Source organism: Mesoplodon bidens (assembly GCF_964165515.1).
Source record: "Mesoplodon bidens genome assembly, chromosome: 16".
Taxonomy (NCBI): domain Eukaryota; kingdom Metazoa; phylum Chordata; class Mammalia; order Artiodactyla; family Ziphiidae; genus Mesoplodon; species Mesoplodon bidens.
The window spans coordinates 27,359,988-27,380,764 of NC_138173.1; positions in this window are offsets into that span (position 1 = coordinate 27,359,988).

Here is a 20,777-nt window from a genome sequence, read left to right on the forward strand (position 1 = left end):
TATGCACTTAACAACAGAGTATCAAACTATGTTAGCCAAAAACTAATAGAATGGCAAAGAGAAATATATGAATGCACTATCATAGTTGGATACTTCAACAATACTGTATCAGAGATGGACAGATCCAGCAGGCAGAAAATCAATAAGGATAATGATGAACCCAACCACACCATTATTTGACTGGATATACTGGACATTTATGGACTGTTTCATACAAAAACATCAAAACACATCCAAGAATTCATTATTTTCAAGCTCGTATAGAACATTAATTTTGATAGACCACATTCTGGGCCATAATGCATACCACAACAAATTTAACAGAATAGAAATCATACAGTGGTTACTCTCAGATGATGATGATATTTATGATGATGATGATATTACTAGAAGTAAATAACCAAAAGACAAACTGGAAAATCCCCAAATTCATGGAGATTAATCAAGACATGTTTCAAAGAAAAAATATCTCAAGGAAAATTTAAAAGTATTTTGAACTTATATGAAAATGAAAACACAACTTATAAAAATTGGTAGCAAGCAGTGAAAGCAGTGCTTAGGAAAAAATTTATAGCATTAATGTATATATTAGAAAAGAATAAAGGTCTAAAACCAATAATATAAAGTTTACTCCTTAGGAAACTAGAAAAGAAGAGAAAATTAAATCCAAAATAAGCAAAAGAGAAGAATTAATAAGAAGTAGAGGAGAAATCAATGAAATGGAAATAGGAAATCAATACAGAAAATCAATGATTCTTTGAAAAGATCAATAAAATCTGTAAGTCTCCAGCCAGGATAACTAAGAAAAAAGGAGTGAAGACACAAATTACTAAAATCAGAAATTAAAAAGGAAGCATTCCTAGACATCTTATAGACATTAAAATGATATTAAGAAATAATGTGTACAACTCTATACCCATAAATTTGATGAACTAGATAAAATGAACCAATTTCTTGGAAGACACAACTGCCTAAACTCATACAAGAAGATATAGACCATCAAAATAGGCCTATATCTATTGAAGAAATTGAATCAATAATTAATAACCTTTGAAAACAGAAGGCACCAGGCCCGGGTGCATTCACTAGTGAATTCTACCAAACATTTAAGGAAGAAATTATACCAATTCTCTACAATCTCTGCCAGAGGATAAAAGCAGAAGGAATACTTCTAACTCATTCTGAGGACAGCATTATTCTAATACCAAAACCAGAAAAAGACATTATAAGAAAAGAAAATCGCAGACCAATATCTCTCATGAACATAGATGCAAAAATCCTCGACAAAAAAATTAGTAAATTGAATCTAACAATGTCTGAAGAGAACCACACCGCAATCAAATGACCTTTATCCCAGTTATGCAAGGCTTGATCAGCATGTGAAAATCAAATAATGTAATCCATCACATTGACAGTTTAAAACAGAAATCACTTGATCATATCAATAAATGCAGAAAAGCATTTAACAAAATCCAACACCTGTTCATGATAAAAACTCTCAGTAAACTAGGAATAGAAGGGAACTTTCTCAATTAGACAAAGACTATTTACAAAAAATATACAGCTAAACACCACAGTTCATTGTGAAAAACTCAAAGCTTTCCCTCTAAGATCAGGAACAAGGATAAGACATTCCTTCTCATAACTACTTCTCACCATCATACAGGTAGTTCTAGCTAATGAAAAAGCCCCCAAATTAATAAATATATAAAAGATGAGAGGCCAGCACAGTGGTGTGGTAACAAACCAGATCTCTGAGAAGAAAAGAAAGAAAAAAAAAACCTGATTGTAGTGTTGGCTAATTTCTGTGGTGTAAATACTCCCACCATGGGGAAAATTTCGAGTTACCACCATACCACTGAATATGGAGTTAGGTGTAGAGTTGCACATATGGAACACAGGGTGAGACTGGATTTTCTAGTCTTATACATACTGATTCCAGCAAGCTGCTGAGTCAACACCCAGCAAAATATTTTATTTGAAAATTTCTTGTCTCTTTCCATTTGCTTGAGTGCAAAGGTGCCCACAACTTGCACTTGACCTTTTTCAATATTATGAACTTGAGGCAGTAGACTATGTCCCCTAAAGTTCCTAGAGTGCTTGGTTCTCTTGGGTACATAGTGTGTGTCTCCTCCATTCCAACCAGGTCAATGGTGATATGTTGAATCTAAATTCAATGCCCAAAACAACCATCAGGTCCTGATTTTTTTCAACATTCTCACTCATGACATTTCATGGAGCTTTATTTTCATTTTTGTTCTCACTCTCCTTATTTCAGATAGAATTCCTATAGTGACCAGGCTCTTTTTAATGGCTCTTCCACTACCTACTCATTTAAAATCTCCCAGTATTGTTTTCCCCCTGATCAGATTCTTCTTGGTTCTTGCCTCTTAAACTATACCTGAGCTTATATTGCCATGCAAACCTCTTGTATTTTTTATTAAGATATAATTGATATATAATCAACCCCCTTGTATTTTATCTCTATTTTTGTCAGTATCAACCTTCAGACCACAATTTATGCCTCCAATTATCCACACATTTTTTTAACCTACTATTTCTTCTCTGAGCATGCCATTCTGTCTATACCAATAGCAATGTATTATTAAACTGTGACTGGAAACTGACCATGTTGCTATGAAGGCAAAAAGAGTTAAAGATATAAATATAAGCATATATAAAAATGCTCTGTGTATGTATAAACATCATATATGATAGAATTTGTAGTTACTGAGAGTTTAGACATATCTCCTCTATTTGACTATATGACAGACTCTTCAAACAATAAAATACTACAGATATTTTAACTATAGTTGCTAAAATTATTAATTAATGTAATAAAAACATATCACAAAGATAGTACTTTTTATCAATACTGTGAGAATTCTTGCATTTAAAAAATAATAATGCTTACAAAATAATTTTAATACTTTTCAACACACAGGTCATTATACAAAAATGTTAAAAATGAAAACAACTTTTCTCAACAAGCTCAATGAAGTTTTCATTGCTAGTTTAAAAAAGAAAAACAGAATTCAACATATTAAAGGCAATATAATAAAAATTTTTGAGTTATATACTATTCAAATAAAACACTAGATATACACTAAAATGTTAATAGTTTTTTCTCAAAGTTACAAGGTTGTGAATGGCTTTTTTTTTCTTACATTTTCCACTTTTTCCATAGTGAGTATGTATCACTCTTATAATGAGAAAACATTTAAATGATGTCTAAAAATTACTCTTTTAAAGGAATATAATGCACTAAGTTTAGTTATTCCTTTTAAATATAACTCAATGAGATGAAGGAATCATTGGTACACTATCTTTAACAGGAAGAAAAAATATTTCTTCTATTAAATGAAAGGGCTGATTTAGCCATTAAAAACTGTATGAAGAAATATCAGAGAATAGCAAAAGTTTTGATTAAAACATCTTGAAGTTGTGGGGAACTATAAAAAAGATTTTACAATTAGCAAATATGGAAAGGCAAAAGTGACTCAATGAAGTATTCAGGCTGCTCTTCTAAAGTAATGATTTTCAAAATCTATTTAGTCATAGACCTCTTCCTTCAAAGAAATCATACCTGGAGATCTACGATACAAAACAGGCAAAAAAGAGAGCTGCCGTTGTCGAAATAAAGATGGGGAGACCCTCAGCAGCAGACCCTTCTGTGAGACCCTGGGGCACAGTCTAAAAATCACTTTTCCGGAGTATAGAAAAGAGCAATAAAATTAGAACTGAGAATATTAATAACAAGCAGGTCCTAGTATATACAAGTATTATTTAATTCCATGGGTATTAAAATATACCAAATCCTTGAGATGAGTCTGTGAACAATGACAGAAAAGAATGAAAAAAAAAAAAAAATCAAAAGAAAGTATCCAGAGCCCAGAAGCTTACCCTGGCTAAAGAGTAGAGATTTATGCTGGCAGCAATTAATGAAAAGACAAACAATGCTGTGTTGCAAGAAAGAAAAAAAAGAACACAGTTTCATAATCACTACCTCACAGGGAAAAAAAAAAAACAACAATTTTGAATACACAATTGTATTATACAAATGTGGTGTTCACAAGTCACAAGGAGAGCCACATAAGGTTTATGTCTTTAAAGATCCACTTATTCACTGGAAACAGCATTATGTACATAATACACAATATAAAAATATGCACAGGCAATTGTACCACAAGATCAAAATTAAGCATGACATTTCTATAGAATGCTGGATTGAAGAGGAACAAAACCAATTCCAACTAATATAAACCAAGTAGAAGGTGCTGCATACAGTATTGTAATCGTGTTTGTAATTGTAATTGTATCTTGAATGAATAGGATTGACAGGAGGGTTTAGAAAACTTAATTATTCTCCCTTTGACCATTCAAACACTTCCTGTGGGTTAGGTTATTCCCCTGACTCTGGATGAGATCTAGTGCAAGTTTATTATCTCAGATAATAAAAAGACCTCCAGATTCAATGATTGGTATGTTCAGTCCTGTATGACAAAAATAAATAAACTCCAACTTTCATTTAAAGGTAAATCTCCAGTTTAGGTTCAATACCCTGTATTTCCACTCTTTTGTTTTTTTTTTTTTTTTTTTTGCGGTACGCGGGCGTCTCATTGTTGTGGCCTCTCCCGTTGCGGAGCACAGGCTCCGGACGCACAAGTTCTGGATGCACAGACTCTGGACGCGCAGGCTCAGCAGCCATGGCTCACGGGCCCAGACACTCCGCGGCATGTGGGATCTTCCCGGACCGGGGCACGAACCAGCGTCCCCTGCATCGGCAGGCGGACTCTCAACCACTGCGCCACCAGGGAAGCCCTCCGCTCTTTGTTTTAGAAAAGGAAAGGAAAGTTAGTTAAGGAAAAGGAAGGGAGAGGAAAACAGAGAAGGGAAGGGAAGGAATGTCTCCCACCTTCATTGAAAAGGTAAAGCTACCTGCTGCCTTGGACCTGCTTCAGGCTGGCAGGCTGAAAGTTGAGGGTTCTTAGTAACATTTCTCTTTCCTGGTAGCCAGTTCCCCACCCCTGCTCTTCAGGCTGCCTCTGACTTCCCCAAGGCTGAAGAGGAAGAGGGAAGGGATGGATAGAGGTAAGAGAAAGAAAAAGTCACACTTAATGAGTATCAATCTAATCTGATCTCCATTTCCTATGACCTGATCATATGTTTAAAGCAGACTCTTTTCTCTTATCATCTGTCCTTTCTGGGTCGTACTAACTGCACCTGCCATGGGAAGGGGCTACCCTGTCTTTGGCTTGCTGCTTAAAATCACCCATCAGGGTCTGCATCTGTCACCTCATCTGACCAGGACACTATTTCTACATCTGACTGATAGGGACGGAGTAAAGAGACAAAGTAGGTAATTAAATAGTTAACCCCACTAGGGGATAGTAAGTAAAGGAAAGAGTATGGGAGGCCCCTGTAAGTTAATGATCATTCAAGAAAGCAGGTTTGCTTAACCACAAAACCAAGCAGGCTTTGCTTAGCAACAGAAGCATACCCCAAAACAATAAAATAATGGTGGCATGAGACCCACATCCTGCCCAGTGAGCTCAGTAAGTTAGTGACCCCTAGGATATACTCTTTGCACACATAAAAAACCAATAATTTATGGAAAGGTGACATTTCAAAATGAAAGGTCCTCATTGTACTGAGACCCAAAATAATTTTTCCATAGTGCCATGACAGTCCTGGCTCAACCATGTAGGGACAAGAAGTATTCCCTGCCCATCCTGGAGGAGGAGCTGATGATGAAAACTTGACGTCTACTCAAGAATTTGGAAGAGGGTGGTCTTTTACCCCTCCCCACTTTTCCTTTGATTATAAAACTGTAGCCCACTAAGTTCTCGGGGCACAGCACCCTCTTACCTGCCCGTTTGTAAGCCTCACAAGCATTCTATTCTAATAAATCACTTTTTTTTTTACTTACAATTATCTTTGTTCATTTAAATTTTGCATTCACCAAAGTTTGTTCTCTTTCCTTGATATTTTTAAGTTGATACAATTTCCTTTGTTTCAATTTTTCTTTTTGTTTTAAATTTAAAATTATGTTTCTCTTCCCAACAATTGCAATTTCATTAAAATCTGTCTAGATGCGACTATATTTTCAGTGCTATCCAAGACTCATCTCTGTATTAAAATCTGGGAAATTATCCACCATTTATGTCTTTAAATATTACCTCTTGCCCATTCTGTTCTCCCTTTCCATATAAATGAGAGACTGTCCAAGATGAAAGTCACAGTCTTTTTTTTTTTTTTAAATCTGATTTCAGAAAAGGCATTCCATTATTTCTATGGTATTCTACTTTGTAAAAGTTAGTCAAATAAGTCTAGCCCACACACAGGGATACGAATCCAGGACACAGATACCATTGGGGATCATTGTAGAGACTGCCTACCATAATAATTAAAGTAATAAATCACTTCTTATCTACCACTTTGCTTCTCACAGAATTCTTTCTGCACTGAGACATAAAGAACCAGAGCTCCTAGGAGTCCCCTGGAATGCCACCTAGAGGTTTCAGACCTTGAACCCACCATCAGTGCTAGCAAATTCATTCCCATAGAGCCTGTTCCCTGCTGCCCTGGTTCCTCCTGCCACTCTTACCTTTAGTTCCATTTGGTTATGGGCATAATTCAGACATTTGTCTACTGTGCTTCCCAAAATCCAAGGGACAGGGGGTTAACTCTCACTGGAGGTTAACTCTCAGGTTAACTGTCCTTCTTGGGGCTCCTCTCCCTAAGGGCTTAGGGTGATTAGCAAGCAAACTCTGCTCATCTCCACAGGAGTGGGAGGTAGGTGGGTCCTGTCACAGCACTGCAGCAGCTTATCTAAAGAAATCCCCTCCCTAATCCTCAGGCCACTTCAACTTCAATCCTTTAATACCTCAAGTATTTTTTTTTGTAAATTTTATATTTATTATAACAAAAATGGCATGTTCATTTGTGCATTCTGCTTTAATGTAACTCTTGTTATGTAAATGATTTAACTGAATTCTATACAATCATGCTGATTGTGGCAGCAGTGAGGAACAGAATTAAACAGTGTCTGCAAAAGAGGCTGGGTGGGAACAGTAGAGGAAGAAAAAGGGTCAGAGGCCCCTCAGGTGCAGGTTCGTTTCCAGTGGTCTAAGGTCCATCTTTTTGAACAGCAATGCTCTTAGCAATGTTCAGGCTCATCATTCAATGAGCTAAAAAGGTGGGGGATGAGGGGGGTGTGGGCTGGAAGGTGTGTCAGAGGGGAAGGGAAGGGAAGTCAGTTGTTTGCGTTTCTACAAAGCCAGTCTTCAATGGCTCCTTTGCAGTCTCACCACGTTATTTGGAAAGTGGGAGTACTTATGACCTATGGATTTATATTTGCCCTTGGAGCTTGAACCAAAACTAGGACAAAATAGTGCCATTTTAACATCCTGTAATATTAACTAATGGAGCAAAGATGATTTTCATCCTGTGCACATGAAACACAACTGCCACAGTGGTGCCAGAAAATCATATCTGAAATGAAAACATGATTATAATGATAGAGTAACCTATAAGTTGAACTAGTCTCTTCACAATATATAGGAATAGCTATATTTATATATATGATCCTGGGAAAACAATAAATCATCTCTTATCAGTACTCTTAATTTTAATTAATAAGCTAATAAAGTTTGAAGGACAAAAATTAAATTAATTAAGCAATTGTCCCCCTGAAGTCAAATTTTATTATTCACCAACACACCTCACATGCACACACACACACACACACAAACTCAAACATATGTTGTGCTGATTAAACTGATGGCTGTTTTCTGTGATATGGAAATGGTTATGAACATATAAAGATTCTCAGTGTTTCTTAAGGTTTGCATAATGACTTTGATGCTTAGGATACCACAGTAAAACAAATACAAGCACAATATATGTAGAGAAACAAAAGTAAAGTGGATAATTGAAACAATTATCTTGAGATTTCATGCCTAATTTGCTGAAATAATCCCTGAAATATCCAGATAATAACAATTACCGGCTGTGAGTATAAAAGCTTCTGGAGAGAGGAGTCATCTCAAACCAATACCCCACTACCTGGCAAGGAAATGTTTTTTGAGGAAACAAGGCTTTTTAAATTTTCTGTTTAACATATGGTTACAGAAGGCAGGTCTCTTCCTCCAGGAAAAATCACTAATGAGCATATGCTAAAAAAGCTCAAATCTGGTGGCAGGATCTGAAGATACAGGGCAATCTTACCAGGCTTTACCACTTGATAATAGGAAAAAGCATTTTAAATTTTCTGAAAATGTTCCTTCCAGGTATTAATTCCTCTATTGTTTATTTCTCCTTCTCTACCTCCTTTGCTTTGTATTCTAGTGAGTTGGTAAGTATGCAGGGAAGTCAGAACACATTTTTAAATAAACTTAAAAAAATTTAGATTAGTTTTAGATTCTCAGACAAGTTGGAAAACTATTTCCCTTACCTCCTCACACAGCTTTCTCTATTATAACATCTTACGCTATCGGGATACATTTGAAATGACTAACACTGGCTCATTACTATTAATTCAACTTAGATTTCACTAATCTTTTTCTGTCCCAGGATCTAGGGCACCACATTACATTTAGCAGTCACATCTCTCTACTTGCCTATGGTCTATGACAGTTTTTCAAGTTTTCCTTGCTTTTCATGACCTTGAGAGGTTTTTGAATAGAAGGAAGTTATTATATATAAAAGCTCTCAATTTCTGTTTGTGTGATGTTTTTCTCCTGGTAAGCCTAAGGTTAGAGGTTTTTAGGAAGAATATCACAGAAGTGAAGTGTTCTTCTCACAGCATAGTAAGAGTACAGGTTATCAACATGACTTATCCCTGACAATGGTCACTTTGGCCACGCGGCCAAGGTAATATTTGCCAGGTTTCCCACTGTAAATTTAATTTCCTCTTTTCATTTAATTTCCTCTTTTCTTTAAAAGTTGTCATTTGGTGCAGTCAACACTCAATAATGAGGAAGCTAGTCAAAACACATTTTAAAGTGCATAATTGTCTTTAATTACAAAGTAATTTTGAGTCTGATTCTTCCACTGGACACAAAATCTATAAGTTTAGCTTCATCATATTTTGAGAGGAAAACAGCAGTTCTATGTAGATTTTCATATTGTTCCATGTAGACTTTCGATTCAAATATTTTTGCTTTCTCAGGGGTTAATGCAGTATGCATGTGTTTGTGTATTTACATGCACAAGAAATTAATGTAAATATTTCAAATAGTTTTTTTTTAGTATTTAAAGGAAACAGTGCATTTATAAATGCACAGTACTGAATATCTGACAGTAATTTGACAGTATACCAATTATATTAAGACCTGAGTATACTCATAAATACTTTATCCCAATATTTATAATAAACAATTATTTTTTATTGTTTTGAGTGCCATTTGTTAATATCCATTCTTTGTAGAATAAAACAATGGAAAATAAAACAAATATAAAGAAAATTTAAATTGTCCAAGATGTAAATGCATAAAATTATAAATGCCTTTCATCAACTATAAGTACTTATAAATCTTTCTATTCAAAATGCCTTTCAGAGTGAGTACAATTTTCTTTTATAGGTGTAAATATCAGTTTTTTGTCCAAACCTTAGGTCAACTTGTCATAAGTAATTGGAGAGATTTTCTCAAACTTACAATTGTATAAACCATGCTGCATATATCTTGCATTGGATTTCCTCTCGCCAAGATAATTTTTTCTCGTTACTCATGATCCATCAACTAGATTGTGTGAGAAAATGAGAGCAATACAGTCAAAGGAACATGGAATTAAGATTGGTAGCCAAAGAAGAAACAATAATCTAACATATTAGAATACCTTAGAGACACAGGTTAACTTTCAGAGCAGAATATTTTTTTAATTTAATTGAGTAGAATAACATTCACTTATGCAATCAACAAATATTTATTGATCTATCGAATACTAACTACATGACAGTCACTCTTCTAGGTATTTGAGTTTTAGGAACAATCGCCTGCCCTTTCAAGGTCATATTGGAGCATATTAACAGGTACACCCAAGATTATTTAATTATCAAGCAAACATGTCCTTGTTGATATATGCACTCTCTTAAGGAGGCTCATCATTTCATTCACTCAGCATGCCCTATGTGCATTCCTTTAAAACATTTTGCAAAATAAAATTAAAAAAATTTTTAAGACCTTTCTAAGGACTCACCTTTAATAGACACTTAGGGTTATTGCTAATATTTAAGATTTAATGTTTTGTCTCTGTCACCTATAGTTAACAAAAAGAAACTCATGCAGCATTTTTTGTAAACCCCTTTTCTAGTTATAATTATGTTATTTCCTCCATATTATTGAATATTTTCAACATTATATGAATAGCATCTGTCATTTGTGAGAAATAAGGCCTGAAAAAAATTCACCTTATAAAGTTGGAGCAGAAATATTAGACAAAACAACGGTTTTTTAAAAGGCTTTGGATATCATTGAGAAAATAGAGAGTCTTGGTTAAATAAAGCAGTGACTTTATTAAGATCCACAACCAAGCTGTGGATCTTATCTAAGCTATTTTTACTTTCATCTCATGTTGAGTAGAGAAAACAGGGCAGTGCTTGCCACTTCTCAACAAGGGCCTTGACAGTATGTTGCATCAACTTAGAGGTAATACCTGAGAGACTTTAAATACTACTAACGTGTGTTTTGAGGGTGTTCACAGCAAACACGTACCTCTTGAAGAAAATGCAATTCAGGTTAAACCCAGGAACCTGCACAAATATTTCTGCAAATGTTCTGAACAAAATAGTACTGTGAATAAAAGTTGATATTGAGAATTTTAAGAAGAATTTAATTGGAGAAGCTGCTTTTGCTAAATATGTACCTGCTAAGGCTTAGCCTCCCAAGCCAAAAAACTTCACAGAAGGGAAGGTCCAGAGGCCAGAAAGAGTAAGTGAGGACAAGCCTGTTTGTACTGGAAGAAAATGCCTTCCTGACTAGGCAAGCATTTAATCCATGCACTGCTCAGCTGTAATCATCATTCATCACCATTGATTCACTTTGCTGACTCAGAGAAGTTAAGAGTTAGGTTACTACAGTAATAATGTAATGTAATGTGGAGTTTATTTTAATGGCAGAATTAATTTTAACACCTTTATAAATTACTTTAGTTCTGAATTTATAGAACCATTAAAGTTTTGAAGGGGTCAGTCATTTTTTAGTTACACTTTACTACATTTATAAAGAAAATGATATGTTATGTTGGTATGGTTGAACGAACAGATTTCAAAAGCTCTAAGGGTGTAGGACTCAAGAATATACTCTGTTCTGAAACATAAGTTATGAGTTCCTCTACCCTCTGCAGCATCTACAAGTTTATTCTCACACTTAAGTGAATAATTCTCCCCAACACTTGTTCTCTAATGGGAACCAACAAATTCTCAAAAAATCTAAACATCTTTAAAAGGTAAAGTGCTGATTAACCAAAGGTAAAACTAGTCTTCTTTGTAAGTGCCTCCATTACTTTTCTTTTTCATCCATCATGCCCTCTTGTTTTAAGCACAGGCTGTGACCAACCAAAGAAGATATGAATTATAGAAGCAAAGTTAGAAAAAAACAGCCTAAATACCTCTTCTCTCCACTGTGTAAAGTGTAAGAACTATATATAAAAGCATAAAAGGTAAACTTGCTTATCAAAGAAGTTATTGGAAAAAAGGCATGCTGCATGATAATTATATGTTAAGATCTTAAGATTTTATATGATGATACCTTAAACTCATCTTGGAAATTAATTGAGATATTTTCTTAAGAATAATTACCTCTAAGACTATGGACTCTAGAAAAACCATAAAGATACTGTCAAACATATTTCAGTAAGCAGCAAATGAACCTCACTTGCAAGCATAAATCATTAATCTTTAATCACCAGCCAATTTCTCAGTAAACTCATTGGCATAGAAGCTGTAAGATACTCAAAGGATAGTTCTCGCTGATCTGGCATGCATGGTTGGCTTGTGCGTTTAATTACTGTTTATACATCGGCAGGATCCAGGCTTTTGTATGCAATAAATAGAATGCAGTCATAGTGTCCAGATGGTTTTAGATGCAAGGCCCAGGGAGCATGTTTGGAGATTATAGTACTGATTTACTTTCTGTTTGCACCAGTTCAATTGTAAAAATCATGCTAACAGTACACATATCAAGAATCCTGCATTATGGAAATAAATGCAGTGCTATATTTGTTACTTTGAAAGACATTTAAATTTGACTTTACCTTATCATCAGAAAATTTAAAGAAGTTTTTAAGCAAAATTAATGTCTTTGTTTAATATTATGTCCTTTTATTTTTGAAGGAGATAGAAAGAGAATACCTACCTAGGCTCTAATCACTACCCCATGAAATGGGTTTTTAAAATAAATGAATATATGAACAGATGTTTTCTAAAAACACATCAAAACAATCCTTTCACAAATTAAAAAATTCTCATTAGTCATGGTAGTATTCTTAATAATAAGTTGTAGGAGTGATAAAAGTGTAACCACTGACTCATTTTCTCCCACTCTTTTGACTGAATTCCACCTTATAATATTTTTAATGACAAGATCTGAAATAAAAGTGAATTAAATAAAATATTATCTATTGATAATTATTTTATTTTCCTCATATGAATTATTTTTGTTTTTGGAAAATTCAGATACAGGTTGTTAAATTCATGTTTTGCTGAAATAGTAGAACATTTTCAACATATGGATAATCCAAAATCCTTCAGTTTCATTCTAACTGGTTTGAATCATGAGCTTTGCCACCACTCTTTATGAAAAAGAGGAGTAAAAGAAAAAAAAATTAAAGTTTAATACTCTTTTAAATGACTGGTTTGAGGACTAAAATTAGAATAAGCTGAAAAACAAAAAGAGGATATTCTGTACTCAATTTCAAAATCTATAAGAACATTTCTACCCAGGAGTCTGTAATTGAACATTTACAGCTGTTTGCTGAAAAAAATATCTATAAGAAAGAAAATTGTTCTAAAACTGGCCTTTGACAGAATTTGTGAATGGGTAGAATCTATTATCCCTCTTGGAAGTAATTAGAATTCCTATTAATATGTCTTAGTAGAGACACCAATTATTTCAGAGTCACTCTGAAAAACATGTCCATTTGTACATCATTCTTGGGAAGGAGCCTAACCAGACTTACAAAGAGATTGTGATTTTTAAGGAGAATACAGTTTAATAATGATCATCCAGCTATTCCATTTTCCCTGTAAAATGTATTTAGCTTATGATTTGGTAGGTTTGAAATACAATTTATCAGCGTTCTTAATGGTTTGTTGGAGAAAATGTGTTAACACCTACCAGGAGATGCTGATGGGGGACCTCAACACCCAAGGGGATGGGAGGAACCTCCCAAGTGACCAGGTAGGGCATGGGGGGGGAGTGAGGGGGCAGAAGAAATGGAGGCCAGATGGGACCAGTGCCCCTGAGGGGTGGCTGGGGGACAGGAGGTGTTCCCACACCTGAAGGGACCATGGGGGGTTTGGAGGATGGGGGAGAGGTGGTTAGTGTTTCCCCTGACCACTCGGGCTCTGGGAAGTCTGCTGAGGTCCAGGGCCTGATCATCTGCACTCCAAAGCCAGAGGAACTCCGGAGTTTCTCTGGTAGCATTTAGCCTAAGCCTTACCCCATACCCACCCATCAGGGCCTTTTCTAGCCACGTGGGCTCTAGACCTAGACCCCAACCCCACCTAAGACCCACCCCACCTAAGCACCTCCTCCACCTAAGCACAAATCCCACCCCCTCCACAACCAAGATCTTTTCTGGCCATTTTTTTCGTTTCCTTTTTGTTATAGTGGTTCTGTTTTACCTTCTGGTTGTTGTTTCATTTATACTTTTATTTTTCCTAACATATTGGTTAGTTTTCAAATCTTATTTTATTTTTTGCTCTTTGTTATTATTCTGCTTTTTTTTTTTCTTTTTTTTTTGCCATATGAAAAAATTATTGGGAAGGTAAAATTTTCCAAGACTAAACCAGGAAGAATTAGAAAATATAAGCAGGGGCTTCACTGGTGGCACAGTGGTTGAGAGTCCACCTGCCAATGCAGGGGACACAGGTTCATGCCCTGGTCTGGGAGGATCCCACATGTCATGGAGTGGCTAGGCCCGTGAGCCATGGCCCCTGAGCCTGCGTGTCTGGCGCTTGTGTTCTGCAACAGGAGAGGCCACAATGGTGAGAGGCCCACATAGTGCAAAAAAAAAAAAAAAAAGAAAGAAAGAAAGAAAATATAAGCAGACCTATCACAAGTAATGAAATTGAAACTGTAATTAAAAATCTTCCAACAAATGTCCAGGACCAGACGGCTTCACAGGCAGATTTGAACAAACATTTAGAGAAGAGCTAACACCTATCCTTCTCAAATGCTTCCAAAAAATTGTAAAGAAAGGAACACCCTCAAATTCATTCTACAAGGCTGCCATCACCCTAATACCAAAACCAGATAAAGAAATCACAAAAAAAGAAAATTAAAGACCAATACCACTGTTGAACATAGATGCAAAAGTCCTTAACAAAATACTAGCAAACAGAATCCAACAACACATTAAAAGGATTATATACCATGATCAAGTGTGATTTGTCCCAGAAAAGCAAGGATTCTTCAATATATGTAAATCAAACAATGTGATACACCATATTAATAAATTAAGGAATAAAAACCATACGATCATCTCAATAGATGCAGCAAAAGCTTTTGACAAAATTCAACACCCATTTATGATAAAAACTCCCCAGAAAATGGGCATAGAGAGCAGCTACCTCAACATAATAAAGGATATATATGACAAACCCACAGAAACATCATTCTCAATGGTGAAAAACTGAAAACGTTTCCACCAAGATCAGGAAGAAGACAAGGATGTCCACTCTCACCACCTTATTCAACATAGTTATGGAAGTCCTAGCCACAGCAATCAGAGAAGAAAAAGAAATAAAAAGAATACAAATTGGAAAAGAAAAAGTAAAACTGTCACTGTTTGCAGATGACATGATACTATACATAGAAAATCCTAAAGATGCCACCAGAAAACTATCAGAGCTCATCAATGAATTTGGCAAAGTTGCAGGATACACAATTAATGCACAGAAATCTCTTGCATTACTATACACTAAAAACCAAAGATCAGAAAGAGAAATTAAGGAAACAATCAATTTACCATTGTAACAAAAAGAATAAAATACATAGGAATAAATCTACCTAAGGAGGCAAAAGACCCGTAATCAGAGAACTATTAAACACTGATGAAAGAAATCAAAGATGACACAAAAAGATGGAGAAATATACCATGTTCTTGGATTGGAAGAATCAATACTGTGAAAATGACTATATTACCCAAAGCAATCTATAGATTCAATTCAATCTCTATCAAATTACCAGCGGCATTCTTCACAGAATTAGAACAAAATTTTTACAATTTGTATGGAAACACAAAAGACCACGAATAGCCAAAGCACTCTTGAGAAAGAAAAATGGAGCTGGAGGAATCAGGCTTCCCGACTTCAAACTATACTGCAAAGCTACAGTAATCAATACATTATGGTAATGGCACAAAAACAGAAATACAGATCAATGGTATAGGATAGAAAGCCCAGAGTTAAACCCACACACCTATGGTCGCCTAATTTATGACAAAATAAGCAAGAATATACAATGAAGAAGACAGCCTCTTCAATAAGTGGTGCTGGGAAAACTGGACAGCTACATGTAAAAAAATGAAATTAGAACACTACCTAACACCACACACAAAAATAAACTCCAAATGGATTAAAGGCCTAAATATAATACTGGACACTATAAAACTCTTAGTGGAAAACAGAGGAAGAACACTCTGACATAAATCACAGCAAGATCTTTTTTGACCCTCCTCCCAGAGTAGTGGAAATAAAAACCAAAATAAACAAATGGGACATAATTAAACTTAAAAGCTTTTGCACAGCAAAGGAAACCATAGACAAGACAAAAAGATAACCCTCTGAATGGGAGAAGATATTTGCAAACCAAGCAGAGGACAAAGGATTAACCTCCAAAATATACAAAGAACTCATGCAGCTCAATATTATAAAAACCAACAATCCAATCTAAAAATGTGCAGAAGAATTAAATAGACATTTCTCCATGAGTACATTCAGATGGCCAAGGCACATATGAAAGGATGCTCAACATCACTAATCATTAGAGAAATGCAAATCAAAACTACAATGAGATATCACCTCATACTGGTCAGAATGGCCATGATCAAAAAATCTACAAACACTAAATGCTGGAGAGGGTGTGAAGAAAAGGGAACCCTCCTGTACTCTTGGTGGGAATGTGAATTGATACAGCCACTCTGGAGACAGTATGGATGTTCCTTAAGAAACTAAAAATAGAACTACAGTATGACCCAACAATCCCACTACTGGGAATATACCCTGAGAAAACCATAATTCAAAAGGACACATGTTCTCCAACATGGAAACAACCTAAATGTCCAAAAACAGATGAAAGGATAAAGAAGATGTGGCACATATATATAATGGAATATTACTCAGCTATAAAAAGGAATGAAATTGGGTCATTTTTAGAGATGTGGATGGACCCAGAGTCTGTCATACAGGGTGAAGTAAGTTAGAAAGAGAAAAACAAATATCATATATTAACGCATATATGTGGAATCTAGAAAAATGGTACAGATGAACCTATTGGCAGGGCAGAAATAGAGACACAGATGTAGATAACAGACATGTGGACACAGGGAGGGAAAGGGAGTGTGGGATGAATTGGGAGATTAGGATTGAGATATATATACACTACTATGTGTAAAATAGATAGCTAGTGGGAACATCCTATAAACACAGGAAACTCAGCTTGGTGCTTTGTAATATCCTGGATGTGTGGGATTGGGGGTGACAGGGAGGTCAAAGAGGGAGTATATATATATATATATATACATACATATAGTTGATTCATTTCATCATACAGCAGAAACTAACACAACATTGTAAAGCAATTATACTCCAATTTAAAAATAAATAAATAAATAAAAGCAAAAAAAAAAAAACAAAGAAAACAACAACAAAAAATAATCTATCAGTCTATTTAACTTAAAGACCGAGCAACTAACAGAGAAGTAATATGTTTGCATGAGAAATAACAAAAACAAAACAGTAAACAGACTCACACACCTATGGCCACTTGATTTATGACAAGGTAATCCTGAAGTATGTTGGCTAAAACATGTTCTATTCACTAACCCTTGAATCAATTGTATATCCACAAGGAAAACAATTAATCTTGATCCCTACCCCACACCATATATAAAGATCAATTCCTACGACTAACAGATCCACTCCTTGGTATGTATCCAACATAAATGTGTTAATATGTGTACAAAAGACATGAAAAAGAATGTTCATAGAGGTATTCTTTGCCATGGCCCCAAACTGTAAACAACTACAACTTCTATTGGCATAAAATACAGTAATATGTTCCTGGCAAACTTTTGGAACACAGTTTGTGCAACAAAAATTTTAAGTATTTTTTAAAGTTTAAGCCATATTATTCTTCTGAGTTTTTGAAGTTAATGAATTATATCAAGGTGGCACATTCTATGGATACCTTGAGTACTATTCATAGATATTTGCTGAATGAGGCAAGCATAAACATAGGCTGGAAAGAGTCCAACAGACCAGATATTTCTATCTATATCTGGGTGCCTGGTTAGGAAGAACTTTTGTAAAGATGCCAATTAAAAGTTGCCAGATGCTTCTTAATCTACCTGGATTTCTGGAGATTATATATATTATTATTTTGTTATATATATTATTATCTTATAATATATGTAATCTCCAGAAATATGTAAAATATTACACATTTTTAAACAATATGCATTTATATAGTATACAATATAAAATACATACTATATATATTTTATATATCATATATTTTATATTATATTTGTTATGCTCAACAGTGACTATATGTGTGTGTGTGTATATATATATATATATATATATATAGAGAGAGAGAGAGAGAGAGAGAGAGAGAGGGAGATTCACCTTTGATCATATCTTCTGTGTACTGTGAAGAATTGGTTCTAGGATCAAATGGTTTAAAAGCTTAAAAACGTCAAATTTAAAAAAAAATAGTTATTCTTAAAGTTGAGAAATTGAAAAAATACAAAATTACACTTGAGTGTAATATAAACTCATTCCTATAAAATAAACTGATTCCCAGATTCCATACACATCTTAATTTGTTTTTCCTCTGGCTGTAATGGCTTCAACTTGTAGTGCCACCACCATCCTCGTTACTTATCTAAGCTCGTTCATCAGTTAGTCTGCATTAGCATTTCAAATAGATCTAGAGACCATGCAGTGTGGATTCAAACATATATATGATATAAAGTTTCCTATCCTCAAGATGCCTTCAGTCTATAATATCAAATCCATTTGTAATTAATAATTTGAGTACAAAGAATTCATTTTTATTCTGGTATAGCAGAGGAAAGATGGCATCCCCTACTTCCCTTCTCGGAAATAACTTACAATTGATTAGAAGAGCAAGGACCAAATATCATCTTCTGTGAAATTAAGATTTATCTATATTCCTGGACTACAATGGCAATCGAGGTCAAAAAGAAATATTATAAGACCTTGAGAGAGGATGTCCATCAGACATTGCTGGTAGAGAATCCTACTCTGAGGAAGGTGGCACACGCCTAAAAACAAATAACTCCTTGTTTAGAACAATGAACATCATTACAGTCACCTGCTGTAAGAACTTCCCTGAACCAACAGACAAGTCAAATTTGCAGAAAGAGGTTTGTAGAGGAGGTGTGGTGAAGAAGTCAATGCTGTCAGCACATCTATGGCTTCCAAGCTCTGTTTGTTGTTGCATGGAGAGGTATAACACCTAAAAGATTCACCCCTGCCTTACACACACACACACACACACACACACAAATATGTGTCACAGAGGATTTGTACTAACCAGAAACTAAGCTTACTCCCTTCTCAACATAAACATCTTGGTTTAAGAAGAATATACCTCATAGAAAGGTAAGTAATAATCACAAAGAAACCAAAGGGAGTATAAGATGCTCCATGAAAAAAGGAGAAAGGGAACAGGAAAGGCCAATGGCAAGTAAAAAACATGGGCCAGAAAAATCTCTTCACACTGTAAGTGAAATGAAATGCTCATGAATGAAATGAAATGCTCATACATACAGCCATATGTATATGAAATAACAAAAAAAATGCATGTATAAAAGACCAAAACACAGATATAAAAATTCAGGGTTAATATGGCAAGTCAACAGGAATAATTAAACCATGAGCTGGTAGAACTCAGGAGAAATAGAATTTTAAAAATTAGGTGAGTGGATATGTCAAATGCTATAAACTGTTTGACATTGGCTAGGATGACAGGATAAGTCTTCAAAGAAGAGAAAAAAATAATATAGTTATTAAAGGATGAATAGAATTGAGGTCAATCTTGAGACAAAAATAAGTCTAGTCATATATAACATGTACAAAGGCATAAGTGTATTTTCAGGGAACTAAAAATTGTTATCCACATCTGAATACGGGATATGAGAGAGAGAAAAGGGACTGGAATTGTAGATAAATACTAGATTTTGAAGAGTATTTTTTGTCATGCTAATAAATGTAACTTCATGTTATTAGTGAAGAGGATCTGCTAGTGCTTTATATCAGAGGTTTCACATGATCATTTGTATTTTAGAAAGATTATTATGTCAACAGTAAGGGAGGAGGATAGATTGGGCTGAAAATAGGGGGTAGACAAAGCTATGAGTATAATGGTCATTCCTTTCAACAATCTAGATAAAATATATGTCATAATTGTATATATTGACTATAAGGATAGAAAATAGTGGGAAGAAAGAAATGTTTAATAATAAATATCCACAAAACTGCTTGGTCAACTGAAAACAGTACGAAAGGAAAAGGACTTAAGAATGACACTAAGTTTCTGCAATGCTTGACTGGTTGTATGGCATCATAGCAATTAGTATAGACATCCTGCAGGATACACAGGTTTGGTGGAGGGAAGCAAGAGGAAGAGATAATGAGTTACTCATAAGGGAGTATATTACAATAAATCAAATAATCCATATTACTAAACTCTAATAAAAGATGATAAGGTATCAAAGCTGAATACCATAATGATACTGGCAAATTTTGGCTGTTGTTAAAATAAGAAAACAATCCATGTTTTCACATCAGATTTCATAAAGAATTTTCATCCAGCATGGTTTTAAATGTCTTAAAATATTAAAAATCATCACGAATTGTGTTTCTCTCAGTAGCACTAAGTTCTTGGAGGAGAATTTGCACAGAAATTAGGTAATTTTGAAAAGTAACTCTTTAAGGAAATCAACCTAAATTACTGAAATCATGTTATAGACTTGGTTAGGAAACATGAGTACTCTCTACTTAAGAACAACATTACCTTCCTTTTTTTCCCTAAAGTAATGTGTTCTGTAACTTTATAATATCAACAATCCTAGATAATAACAACTGTTATTCTATTTATTTCAATCTTTTCATTTAACTTTTACTTTCATGTTGATTAATATAATGAATATAATCTAGATTTTTCTGTTGTGCTATATAAATTTAAGGATACCTTTTTTCTTGATGAGTATAGTTGCTTTACAATATTATACCAGTTTCAGGTGTACAACATATGGACTCAATTAGATTATACTCCATTTGAAGTTATTACAAAATAATGGAT